Genomic DNA, 14,268 nt, shown 5'->3' with positions numbered 1-14,268 from the left:
ACAGGTTCCCTAATGTGAATATTATGAATGACATTTGTTCAGGAAGTAGTCGTTAGTCATCACCCCATTTGGTGTTTAAATACCAGACAGTTGAGTGCTATCAACACAAACAAAATGCTGGTGGAACACAACAGACCAGGCAGCATCTATAGGAAGAAGTACCTATAGAAATACCTTTGTCAGACTAACGGAAAAAAGAGATAGTAAGAGATTTGAAAGTGAAAGGGGAGAGGGGGAGACCCAAGACCCGAAATGATAGGAGAAGACAGGAGGGGGAGGGATGAAGCCAAGAGCTGGGAAGTTGATTGGCAAAAGGGATACAAGGCTGGAGAAGGGGGAATATCATAGGACGGAAGGCCTTCGAAGAAAGAAAGGGGGAGGGGAGCACCAGAGGAAGATGGAGAACAGACGAGGAGTTATTGTGAGAAGGAAATAGAGAAAAAAAATATATAAAAAAATAAATTAGGGATGGGGTAAGAAGGGGAGGAGGGGCATTAATGGAAGTTAGAGGAATCAATGTTCACGCCATCAGGTTGGAGGCTACCCAGACGAAATATAAGATGGTGTTCCTCCAATCTGAGTGTGGCTTCATCTTGACAGCAGAGGAGGCCATGGATTGACATATTGGAATGGGAATGGGACATGGAATTAAAATGTGTGGCCACTGGGAGATCCTGCTTTCTCTGGCAGACAGAGCATAGGTGTTCAGCGAAGCGGTCTGCCAATCTGCGTCGGGTCTCACCAATATATAGAAGGCCGCACCGGGAGCACCGGATGCAGTATCTCACACAAGAAGACTCACAGGTGAAGTGTCCCTCACCTGGAAGGACTGTCTGGGGCCCTGAATGGTAGTGAGGGAGGAAGTGTCAGGATATGTGTAGCACTTGTTTCGCTTACAAGGATAAATGCCGGGAGGGAGATCGGTAAGAAGGGATGGGGGGGACGAATGGACAAGGGAGTCGCATAGGGAGCGATCCCTGCGGAAAGCAGAAAGGGGGGGGAGGGAAAGAGGTGCTTGGTGGTGAAATCCCATTGGAGATAGCGGAAGTTACAGAGAATTAAATATTGGACCCGGAAGCTGCTGGGGTAGTAGGTGAGGATCAGGGGAACCCTATTCCTAGTGGGGTGGCAGGAGGATGAAGTGAGAGCAGATGTGCGTGAAGTGGGAGAGATGCGTTTGAGAGCAGAGTTGATGGTAGAGGAAGGGAAGCCCCTTTCTTTAAAAAAGGAAGACATTTCAACATGAGTAGTGGGTGTGTGGAATGTGCTGCCAGAGGTGGTGGTAGGGGCGAATACAATAGGGTCTTTTATGAGCCTCTTAGATAGGTACAGGGAGCTTAGAAAAATATAGGGCTTTGCGCTAGGGAAATACTAGGCAGTTTCTGGAGTAGATTACATGGTCAGTACAACATTGTGGGCCAAAGGGCCTGTAATGTGCTGTAGATTTCTATGTTCTATGTTCTATTGAATTGACTCTAAAGTTGCTGCCTCTGAGAAAGAATTAGCCATGTGTGAGTGGGTGGCAGTTGTAGATAATTGTGCAAAAAAAAATCTCTTATAAAAAATGTTGTTTATTTTTCTATGATACAGAAAGGAACCAGTTGGTCCACTGACGCGACGTTGTCTCTCCGAATGTTCCAGTAGTACTACCTCCCCATTTATCTCTCTGTTACTTGTTCTCGCTCACATGCCTACCAACTCACCCATTTCTCCTACCACCTTCCTACAATGTACAGACCATGTAAAGCCGGAGTCACTGGACTGTGGGGAGGAAACAGGAGAAACCCATGCAGTCACAGAGAGAACATGCAATCTCTATGCAGTCAGCATCCGAAGCCAGGATCAAACCTGGATCATAAAGCCATCGAGCCATAAGACCCTTCAGCCCATGACGTTCATGCTGACCGTGTGCCTAATTATACTGATCCTGAAAGGATCCCAATTTATTCCCCTCCCCCCCACATTCTCATCAATTCTCCCCCGCAGATCACACCAAACGTAGGTTAATTACTAGAGCTGTGGGAGACAGCATGAGTTACTTTATCTCGGTAAGAAATGTCAATAGACCACTCATGATGGTTTAGCAAGAGAGGGCACTGGACATATAAGATGATGAGAAGCATAGATACAAAGTATAGATATTTTTTTTCCCAGGGTTGAAATCTCTGATACTACAGGACATGCACTTAAGGTGAGAGGAGGGGAACATTTCAAAGGAGATGTGTGGGGCAAGGCTTTTGAAAAGAGTTTGTTCTTTTCTCCCCGGAATGTCTTGTCAGAGGTGGTAGCAGAGGTAAATAGGATAGAGGTGTTTAAAAGGCTCTTAGATAGGCACATGGATGTGCAAAAAATGGGTGGGGGTGGTATGACCATTGTGTAGGCAGAAGGGATTAATTTAGTTAAGCATTACTAGTTTAATTAGTTTTCAACAACATGGTTTAATTTGGCATCATGGTCAGCACAAATAACATCAGTTAGTTCTATATTCTTTGCTTTATGTTCTATGTTCACTTTCTCCAACATTTGGGACACCATCAGCAGAGTTTGCAGATTCAGTTGAAGAACACTTCATTCCTTAGGACCTCTAACTACTGTCCCCAATATGCTGCAGAAAATAGATCTGTATAGAAATAGAACATAGAAATTCACAGCACATTACAGGCCCTTCGGCCCACAGTGTTGTGCTGACCATGTAACCTACTCTAGAAACTGCCTAGAATTTCCCTAGCACATAGCCCTCTATTTTCTAAGCTCCATGTACCTACCTAAGAGGTTCTTAAAAGACTCTATTGTATCTGCCTCCACCGCCGCTGTTGGCAGTGCATTCCACACACCCACCACTCTCTGTGTGAAAAACTTACCTCATCCCCTCGGTACCTATTTTCAAGTGCCTTAAAACTATGCCCCCTAAGCACTTATTCACTTCTTTTCCTAATTTAAACGAGTATATGTTGATAATGGGTGGAGATTTCAACTGTTGTTTAAATCCCCTGATGGATAAATCCATATCTAATCAGGTTTTACCGAATAAATCGGCTACTCTTATTAACTCTTTTATGATTGACTCTGGAATTTCAGAAATTTGGAGATTTCTCTACTCTAAGGATAAAGAGTTTTCATTCTTTTCACATGTTTATCATTCTTATTCTCGAATTGACTACTTTTTTATTGACTCTCATTTAATTTCATTTGTAATTGACTGCAATTATGACATTATGGCCATTTCTGATCATGCTCCAATGAAACTTTCTATCAAGTTAATGGATACTTCTACTCCTAAACAATGGCAACTTAGTTCTAAATTGCTTCAAGACCCAGATTTTGTTATGTTTATGAAAGAACAGATTGATCTCTTCTTTTCAACTAATATGACGGAAGAAATCTCCAACGGGATAGTATGGGATACTTTTAAGGCTTATATCCATGGACAGATTACTTCTTATTCCATTGGTTTGATAAAACGTATTAAGAATGAAACACTTTCGTTGGTTGATAAAATTAAAGATATTGATATACTCTATTGCTCCTAGTAAGGAGCTTTGTAAACAGAGAGTCGAACATCAAATGGAACACAGCTTATTATTAACATCCTCGATTGAAAATCAATTAATGAAAACTAGAAGTGAGTTTTATATTCATAGTGACAAATCAGGTAAATTATTAGCTAATCAATTGAAAACTGCTTTGGTTAAACGTCAAATTATCAAGATTCGTAAACATTATGACACCTTGACAGTTAACATGACGAGATAGACAAATCTTTTCAAGAATTTTATACCACTCTGATTTTCCTCATGATCCCAACACCATGCATGACTTTTTAAGGAAATTGAATTTTTTGAAATTATCACCCGAAGAATGTTTAACATTAGAAACTCCTATTACGGATGAAGAAATAACAACTGTTATTTCTTCAATGAATTCCGGCAAAGCACCTGGTCCAGATGGTTTTACCATGGAATTTTAGAAGTTTTTTTCTTCTGTTCTTTCTCCTTGGTTGTCTAGAGTTTTTAAAGAAGCAATCAGATTAGGTAAATTACCACTGTCATTCTACGGAGCTTCAATTTCTTTAATTCTTAAAAAGAATAAAGATCCTACTGATTGTGCATCATACAGACTGATATCCCTTTTGAATGTAGATTCAAAAATTTTTTCTAAAATATTAGCAACTAGGTTAGAAAACGTATTACCTCAAATTATCTCTGTGGACCAAACTGGATTTATTAAAAATCATTATTCATCTTTTAATATTAGGAGGTTAATGAATATTGTTTATACTCCTTCACTTAGTATTCCGGAATGTGTTATTTCATTAAATGCTGAGAAAGTTTTTGATAGAGTTGAATGGCCATATTTGTTTAGTGTGCTTGAGAAATTCAATTTTAGTCCAATATTTATATCTTGGATTAAATTGATATATTATGCCCCTGTAGCTTTGGTTTGTACTAATAATCAAAAATCTCCCTTCTTTCGTTTATCTTGGGGTACCAGGCAGGGATGCCCTCTTAGTCCATTATTATTTGATATTGCCCTTGAACCTTTAGCAATCACTATCCAAGACTCACCTAACATTTTTGGTATTACCGGTGGAAATGAAATAAATAAGTTATCATTATATGCAGATGACTTGTTATTATATATATTTCTAATCCTGGGAAATCCATTCCCGCTATTTTATCTTTGCTGGCTGAGTTTAGTAATTTTTCTGGTGATAAATTGAACCTTAATAAGAGTGAACTATTTCCCCTAAATATGCAGGTTCCTGTTTATGGATGTTTATCATTTAAATTAGTTACCGACTCTTAGATATTTAGGGGTTAAAATTACAAAAAAGCATAAGGATTTATTTAAGGCTAATTTTTTACCTTTAATTGATCAGATTAAACTTTTGTTTACTAAATGGTCACCAATTTGATTGTCATTGATTGGTCGGATCAATGCTATCAAGATGATTATTTTGCCTAAATTTTTATATTTATTTCAAGCAGTGCCAATTTTTATTCCAAAATCCTTTTTCTTCATATATAATTTCTTCATATATGTGGCAGAGCAAAAATCCTAGGTTAGGTCAAAAACATTCACAGAAATCTAAAAAAGAGGGGGGTTTAGCTTTGCCGAATTTTAGATTTTACTATTGGGCAATTAATATTCCATATTTAAAATTTTGATTATGGGACTTGGACGTAACTTCAAGCCCACATTGGGTTAATCTTGAATGTAATTCTTTACAAGGGTTTTCATTGGGTTCTATTTTAGGGACTTTGCTTCCCTTTACTCTTTCTAAATTGTATAAACAAATGGATAACCCAATAGTAAAACATACTTTACCTATATGGTTTCAATTTTGAAAATTTTTGGGTAGAATCAATTTATTTTAGCAAGTCCTATTATATCTAATTTCTTCTTTCAGCCCTCTGTTATGGATTAAGCATACCTGGCTTGGAAAACTAAAGGTATAGTATGATTTTGTGATCTATTTTTGGATAATTGTTTCATGTCCTTTGAACAATTATCTAATAAATATAATTTGCCTAGATCCCATTTATTTAGATATTTACAGATTAGAAACTTTTAAAATACTGTTTCTCCTACCTTCCCGAATTTATATTCAATGGATATTTTGGAAAAAACTTTAGATTTAAATCCTTTTCAGAAAGGTGTAATGGCAATTATTTATAATATAATTATGAAAATACATCCAGATGTATCTAATAAAGTTAAGACTGATTGGGAAAGGGAACTTATGATTACTTTACTGTTTGAAAAATGGGAAAAAATTCTTCAATTAGTTAACTCATCCTCTATATGTGCTAAACATGTGTTGATACAGTTTAAAGTAGTGCATAGGGCTCATATGTCTAAGGATAAAAACTATGCCCCCTTGTGTTAAACTGTATATTACAAATCATTTCAAAATAATGTTTAGGCATCTAAGCCACTCAAGCTTTACACAAATATTCACTTACTTAAATATTTTAACTATATTTTAATTCTTCAAGTGAAAGGATTTTAATTCTTCTTTAATTGTATTTCAATCCTTCCTCTTCCTTTTAGAGGTAACAAGTAAGTCTCGTTCGCCAATCAACTTCCCAACTCTTTACCCTCCCCCAACGTCCCAGTTTCACCTATCACCTTACGTTTCTTCCTATCCTCACCACTCACCCCCCCTCCCCAACCCTCTAACTCAGACTCCTCACCTTTTTTTCTCCAGTCCTGCTAAAGGAGTCTCGGCCTGAAATGTCAACTGTACTCTTTGCCGTAGATGCTGCCTGGCCTGCTGAGTTCTTCCGGTATTTTGTTTGTGCTACCTGGATTTCCAACATCTGCAGATGTTCTCTCGTTTGTGAAGTAGGTCTCAAACTATGCATGGATATGAGGTGTGAAACCTTTCTCTTTCCTTACCACCAATATTACTCATGTTGATAGGTATCTCATTGAAAAATACCTGACAGTGGCTATCATCTACTTAATTTGCATTTTGCATCTTAAAGTAGTTTTGTATGAGAAGGAGCAGGTGTTAACTGAGGGACTCATTTTCTGCTTCTGTCAAGTGTCAAACATACCAACTCCAATGTTTCAACCTATGACAAGGCTTCACTCCCAGAAGACTGGAATGACAACACAGAACAAAAAGCCAATATCGTTCTAGTTTGCATTCTGGCAGTCACAGGATGTAAGAAAAATAGAGTTGCTGATTGATTATGGAGCCAGCAAACGAAATGAAGAAGCCCTGTGGTGGGAAGCATGTGAAATGAAGAAGCCCCGTGGTGGGAAGCTTGTGGGGCCTTTTCTCTGCTACAGGTGCAAAACTGGTTCATTTAGATACTTCTTTCTGGTGCTCCTGCGTGTTCCCTGGGAGCGCCAAATCTGGGAAGTGGATTACCTAACAGCAGGTCCTCACCAACAGGGCACAGAAAGTGGAAGGGTTTCTCAGGCTGTGGATTTCTGGTTGTCTTATTCTATGTTAGCCTTGACATGTCTCCAACACCTATTGACCTAATCCCCACATGTTCAATATTCCTAGATTCCTAAATCCTGTTGGTCCCAACCTCACAAATACCCAACTCCTGCTGGTCCCTTGATCCTGAAGTACGGATTCCTACAGTTCATTCTTCTGAGAGCCCTGATTCCTACTTCTGCTGGTTCTTCATATCCAGTGCTCCTACTGCTCTTTTACTCTTGGATTGGTAACCACTGCTAGTCCCACACCTTTGAAGCCCTGATTCTTGCTGGTCTTTCACTCTTGGAACCCTGTCTCCACCTGGAGCTTCTCCTAAAGTCTGGACTCAGGATCACAGGCCCTTTAGTTCATTGTGTCCACACAGATGATCTATTACCCATGTACACCACTCCCATTTTATTCTCCCCGTGTCCTCATGACATCCATCCATCTGCAACATCGCACCACTCGCCTGTACACTGGAGACAACTGACATTGGCTGATTAATCGCTGAACACCCACTAATTTGAGATGTGGGAAGAAACCTGAGGTATCCAGGGGAACCCTACAGGAACATGGGAAAATATGCAACCTCCACCCAGAGAGCAGCGGGAGGACAGGGTTGTATCCAGATTGCCAAGAGCACAGATCAAGGCATAGAGCATTTCTTCCACTGGAGGAGAAGAAAGGGGCATTGAATGCAGGTGAGTACATGGGAAGGCTTCAACATACTGCTCCACCATTTTGATCACTAGGGAAGATGGGTGCATCTCCCACTCATCTTCTCTAAATCCCAGCAACAGCTTGGAGGTTTTACCCAGGAAACTCCACCAAGAGTGGTCCCTCCCATGGGTGCAGAACAACATAAGTTCTATCCCAGGTTTTCTGTAAGCCCCAAAGTATGGTAGGGTTAGTTGCAACAGAAGTTCTACATGCTGACCCATTAAAATCTGTAAATCTTCAAAATGATAGAGCCCCAACTACCATCCTACCTGCCCCAACACACATCCAGTCAAAAACCTGCTGTTCTCCTTGTTAGTGAAGCTGGTAGCTCAGACCACAAAGCTCTGCTTTCTACCTTTCACTGCTTTAAACTCCCCAAACTCAGCCCATTGGGTGAAGATGCTGTACTCCACTGGCTGTCAGAGAAAAGGAGAAGGGTTGAAGAGGAACAGATATGCAACAACATAGGAAGACATATAGTTCTTGGGAAACTGAAAGGTCTGAAGATACATAAGTCACCTGGACCAAATGGTGTACACACCAGAGCTCTGAAAGAGATGGCTGAAGAGATCATTGGAGGCATTAGTAATGATCTTTCAAGAATCAGTAGATACTGGAATGGTTCCAGAAGGCTGAAAAATTGCAAATGTCACTCCACACTTCAAGAAGAGAGAGAGGCAGAAGAAAGGAAACTTTAGTCTGACCTCAGTGGTTGGGAAGATGTTGGAGTCGATTATTAAGAATGAGGTTTCAGGATACTTGGAGGCACTTGATAAAACAGGCTGTAGTCAGCATAGTTTCCTCAAAGGAAAATCTTGCCTGACAAATCTGTTGGACTTCTTCAAAGAAGTAATAAACAGGATAAACAAAGGAGAATCGGTTGAAGTTATATACTTGGATTTTCAGAGGGACTTTGACAAGGTGCCACACATGAGGCTGCTTAACAAGTCACATACCAATGGTATTAAAGGAAAGTACTAGCATGGATAAAATAGTGGCTGATTGGCAGGAGGCAAAGAATGGGAATAGAGTGAATAGAGGACTGGTGTTGTTTCACAGGAGTCCGTGATGGGACCGATTCTTCTTACGCTATATGTCAATGATTTTGATGATAGAATTGATGGCTTTGTTGCAAAGTTTGCAGATGTTTTGAAGATAGCTGGAGAGGCAGGTAGTTTTGAGGAAGTAGAGAGGCTACAGCAAGACTTAGACAGATTATGAGAATGGGTAATGAAAGGGAAAATGGAATATAGTGTTGGGAATTATTTGATCATCCACTTTGGTAGAAGAAATGGAGAGAAAATACAAAAAAAAAACTGAGATGCAAAGGGACTTGGGAGTTCTTGTGCAGGGTTCCCTAAAAGTTAATTTGCAGGTTGAGTCTGTGGTGAGGAAGGCAAATGCAATGTTAGCATTCATTTCAAGAGGACTAGAATATAGGTGCAAGGATGTAATGCCAAAACTTTATAAAGAACTAGTGAGGCCTCACTTGGAGTGTTGTGAGCAGGTTTGGGCCCCTTATCTCAGAAAGGATGTGCTGAAACTGGAGAGGGTTCAAAGTAGGTTAACGAAAATGATTCAAGATTGAATGGCTTATCATATGAAGAGTGTTTGATGGCTCTGGGCCTGTATTCACTGGAATTCAGAAGAATGAGCAGTAACCTCATTGAAAGTTATTGAATGGTGAAAGACCTTGATAGAATGGATGTGGAGAGGCTATTTTCTGTGGTGGAAAAGTCTGAGACTAGATGACATGTCCTCAGAATAGAGGGGCATCCTTTTAGAACAGATATCAATGCGATTGGTGCCTTAAGTAGGGTTGAATCCTTTATCTGTGGTAGTGTCACACAGATCTGCAATGTGCTGCCTTCCAGCAGAGTGGAAGGACTGAAGCATGTGAAGGGGATACAGGGGCTGAAGTAGAGATTCAGTTCAAAAAAAACTACCAGCTCTCATTTTATTCGGTTTTAAATGCTACCTGAAGCCTCACTGGTCAATCCTCCTGAACTCTTGATGGGCTCCTCTGCTCTCTGACACTCGGATACTACTGGCCAACAGCTAGAGCAAGGGTCTGGGCAGCTCAGCACGAGCTCTACTCAGACCACAGCATTTGCACTTCCCAGGAGTGGAGAATGCAGGGCACGCACAATGAACATAGAACATAGAATAGTACAGCACAATGGTGCTGGAAAGAAACGCTGTGACTTTTCCATAGTACACTGCTATCACTTTCTCGTTGTACAGTCTTGCTCTTTTCATTTGCTGGTTGATTATTGGGAAATAAGGGCTGCCATGGGTGGAGGGGAGATTTCCTGATTTCCTCAGAAACTGACTCATTATAAGAGGGCTTTGTGTAAATGAAATGAGAGGAGAAATGTCTGTGGTTATTGGTCAGTAGTGGTGAGTAATTGATTCTTACAGTTTTAAGACTGCCTCGGGCTGTCTTAGATGCACTTGTAGTTACAATCTACCTCCTCTTGCTTACATCTATCCACTGTAGCTGTGAACTCAGTGCATTTTTCTTCCTATACTGTAGATCCAGTCCCATCTTTTATACAGTGCCATGCAGCCTCCATTTCCCAGGTAGGCCAAGGTGGCTGCAAGGCATGTTGGTAAAAAATGAAATGAAATGATTAAACATTTTCCAATCCTTGTCACTTCTTAGAAAGAAGTGACATATATAACTTCCATCAGTGTCCTTTTATGCGTGCAGTTTCTTAACTCTGTCTGCAAGGATTATATGTCTTTTGATCCAATGTCACCTCTTAGAAAGATGGGGGCTACATACAGGCCTCCAAACAGTTGCCAGGGTGTGGGCTACAAATTAAATGGGAGCTAGAAAAGACATGTGAAAGTGAAATGTTGTGATGGTCATGGGGAATTTTGTTATGTGGATAGATTGGGAAAATCAGGTTGGTGTTGAATCCCAAGAGATGAAATTTGTAGAGAAAAGGTTCAATAAGTTTCAAAGGTTCATTATTCTCAAAGTATGTATGGAGTACACAACTCTGAGATTCTTCTTCTCCAGATAGCCACAAAAAAAAAAGAAAACCATGGAAGTCAGTTCAAAGAAAAACAGCAAACTCACACTCCCTCCCAAAAAGAGAAAGGCTACATGATCATCAACCCACGAAACCAACCCCCCCCCAACAAAATGTAACAAGAACACTGGTCTCCAAAACCACTCCCCTACACGAAACACAACAAGAACATCAGCCCCGAAATCCCCCTCCCCCGTACAAAAAGCCTAACAATATCTCAACAAGTACATCGCTCCCCAAAGCCCCTCCCCCTGCACAAAATACAATGAGAAAGAATGGGTGACAACACAGAATATAAAAACAATAAGACTGGAAAAAGTCCACAGTCCAAATCCATAAACGTTGAACCTTGGTAACATCTTCTGACATAATTGAAAGAGAGAGACACTGCTTGAATGCAGAGCTCTACCCTTTGAGCACAGCACTTGTCCCCACAGGCTCCTTCCCTGGCAGCAGAGCGATCTATTCAGTGATCAAAAGGTATGTAGTCAGCAATGAGCCCACACTCGCCTTCTACATTCACCCCAATGTATCAATCTACCTCGTTGCTTTAACCAGTGAATAATAGAAGTCAGCAAAATGGAGTCAAACACCAGCTCACGTCTCATTATGTTGTTTCTTCACCTCGAAGCTTGTGTTTGCTTCCCAGAACATTCCCAGAGACAGCAAAGATTGGATCAATCAATCAATCCCAAAACTGTAAATTGCAGGCTTGAGCAGTTCCAGCAATACACTTAAGATGAAAATCAGATGGAAAAGAATTGAAATAAACAGTTTTGTGGTCTATCCAGAAGATGTTGACCGAGGGAGCGCTGTATGCAGGCACTATCGTGAAAGCTTACAAGATGGATTTTTTAGAGTAGCTTGTGGTTGAACCCAAAAGGGGAATGGCAATTCTGGATTGGGTGTTATTTAATGACTGAGATTTGATTAGTGAGTTGAAGGTAAAGGAATCCTGAGGAGGCTCTGATCATAATATGATAAAATTCACCCTGCAGTTTCAGAAGGAGAAGCTAAAATTGGATGTATCAGTATTAGAGTGAAGTAAAAAATATACAGAGGCATGAGAGAAAGAAGCTGGCCAAAGTTGGCAGGAATGGGACACTAGCAAGCAAGACAGCAGAACAGCAAAGGCTGAAGTTTCTGGCATTCAGGAGTTGCAGGAAAGATACGTTCCAAAGATGACAAACTATTCTAGAGGGAGGATGAGGCAACCATAGGTGACAAGGAAGTCAATGAAAGTAGAAATGCAAAAGAAAGGGCATATAATATAGCAAAAAAAACAGTGGGAAGGTAGAGGATTGGGAAGCTTTTAAAATCCAACAGCAGACAACTAAAGAGCCATAAAGAGATAAAAGGTGAAATATAAAAGTAAGCTGGAGAGGTAGTAATCAGGGACAAAGAAATGGAGTGCGAAATTAACAGGTAATTTGCATCAGCCTTCACTGTGGAAGACACTAGCAGAATGCCAGAAATACAACAGTGTCAGGAGGCAGAAGTGCGTGTCGTTGCTATTACTAAGGAGAAAGTGCTTGGGAAGTTGAAGAGTCTGAAGGTAGATAAGTTATCTGGACCAAATTGACTATGTCCCAGGATTCTGAAAGAGGTAGCTGAAGAAATTGTCAAGGCATTAGTAATAATCTTTCAAGAACGACTAGAATCTGGAATGGTTTCAAAGAATTAGAACACTGAAAATATCACTCCACTCTTCAAGAAGGAAATTATAGGCCAGTTAGCCCAACTTCAGTTGTTGGAAGGATGTTGCAGTCTATTATTAATTATGAGGTTTCGGGGTAGTTAGAGGCACATGACAAAATAGGTCAATGGTTTCCTTAAGGAGAAATCTTGCCTGAGAAGTTTGTTGGAATTCTTTGAGGAAATAACAGGCAAGATAGACAAAGGAGAGTCAGTGGATGTTGTTTATTTGGATTCTCAGAAAGCCTTTGACAAGGTATCGCACATGAGGCTGCTTAACAAGATGACAGCCCATGATATTATAGGATAGAAGACTGGCTAACTTCTTCTAAAAAGCAAAGAATGACACGAAAGGGGTCTTTTCTGATTGGCTATTGGTGACTAATGGTACTTGTGCAGTGGTTGTATTGGGACCACTTCTTTTCACATTATTTGTCAATGATTTGGTTGAAAGAATTGATGGCTTTGTGGCCAAGTCTGTGAATGATAAGAAGACAGGTGGAGGGTTAGGTTGTGTTGAGGAAGCAGGGAGTCTACAGAAGGACCTGGTCATATTGGGAGAATGGGCAAAGAAGTGGCAGATAGAATGTAGTGTATGATTGTGCACTTTGTGAGGAGGAATAAAGCCTTCGATTATTTTCAAAATGAAGATAAAATACAAAAATCCAAGGTGCAAACAGACTTGGGGGTCCTCGTGCAGGATTCGCTAAAGTTTAACTTGCAGGTTGAGTCAGTGGAAAGGAAGGCAAATACAATGTTAGCATTCATTTTGAGAGGACTGGAATATAAAGGCAAGGATGTAATGTGAGGCTTTATAAGGCATTGATCAGAACACACTTGGAGTATTGTCCCCTTATCTAAGAAAAGATGTGCTGGCAATGGAGAGAGTCCAGAGGAGGTTCACAAAAATTATCCCAGAAATGTAAGGGTTAACATATGAGGAGCATTTGATGGCTTTAGACCTGTATTAACCGGAGTTTAGAAGAATGAGGAGGAATTTCATTAAAACCTATCGAATATAGAAAGGCCCAGATAGAGTGGATGTGAAGAGGATGTTTCCTATAGTGGGGGATTCTAGGACCATGAGGCATTGCACCATAATAGAGGGGTGTATATATTTAGAACAGAGATGAGGAGAAGTTTCTTTAGCCAGAGGGTGGTGAATCTGAAATTCATTGCCACAGATAGCTGTGTAGGCCAAGACACTGGGTATATTTAAGATGGAGGTTGATAGGGTTCTTGATTAATGAGTGAGTCAAAGATTACAAGGATAAGGCAGGAGTTGAGAGGTATAATAAATCAGCCATGATGGAATAATGGACCAGACTTGATGGGCTGAATGGCTTAATTCATCTCTTATGTTTTATGGTCTTATGGTTTTAATACTAGAAATCTTTCACACTCACTCACAACATGAAACTCTATGGCAGCTCCCTACGGACTTAGGAAATAGCTGGACTGAATTCAATCAGAGGGTCTCCATCAGCTGAACATTGGCACAGATGGAGTGGAACCTCCTGCAGAATAATGCAGGTTGATCTGAGAGTGCAGAGAGCTTACATGGTGCAGTCAACCATGGGGAAGTGTTCAGATCTAACTCCAGCAATTGCTCATCCAGGCATTTATTTAGTTAGTGTTTAGCTATTTGGAGATACAGTACAGAACAGGTGTTTCTATCCCAACGAGCCATACCACTCAGCAATCAACCTATTTAACACTATCCTACTCACAGGACAATTTACAGTGACCAATTAAACTGCTAACTGTTACGTCTTTGGACTGTGGGAGGAAACTGGAGCACCTGGAGGAAACCCACAAGGTCACAGGGAGAACGTTCAAACTCCTTACACTGGGCACCAGTATTGAACT

Source organism: Mobula birostris, chromosome 27 (genome assembly GCF_030028105.1).
Source record: "Mobula birostris isolate sMobBir1 chromosome 27, sMobBir1.hap1, whole genome shotgun sequence".
NCBI lineage: Eukaryota > Metazoa > Chordata > Chondrichthyes > Myliobatiformes > Myliobatidae > Mobula > Mobula birostris.
This window is presented reverse-complemented; position numbering follows the sequence as displayed.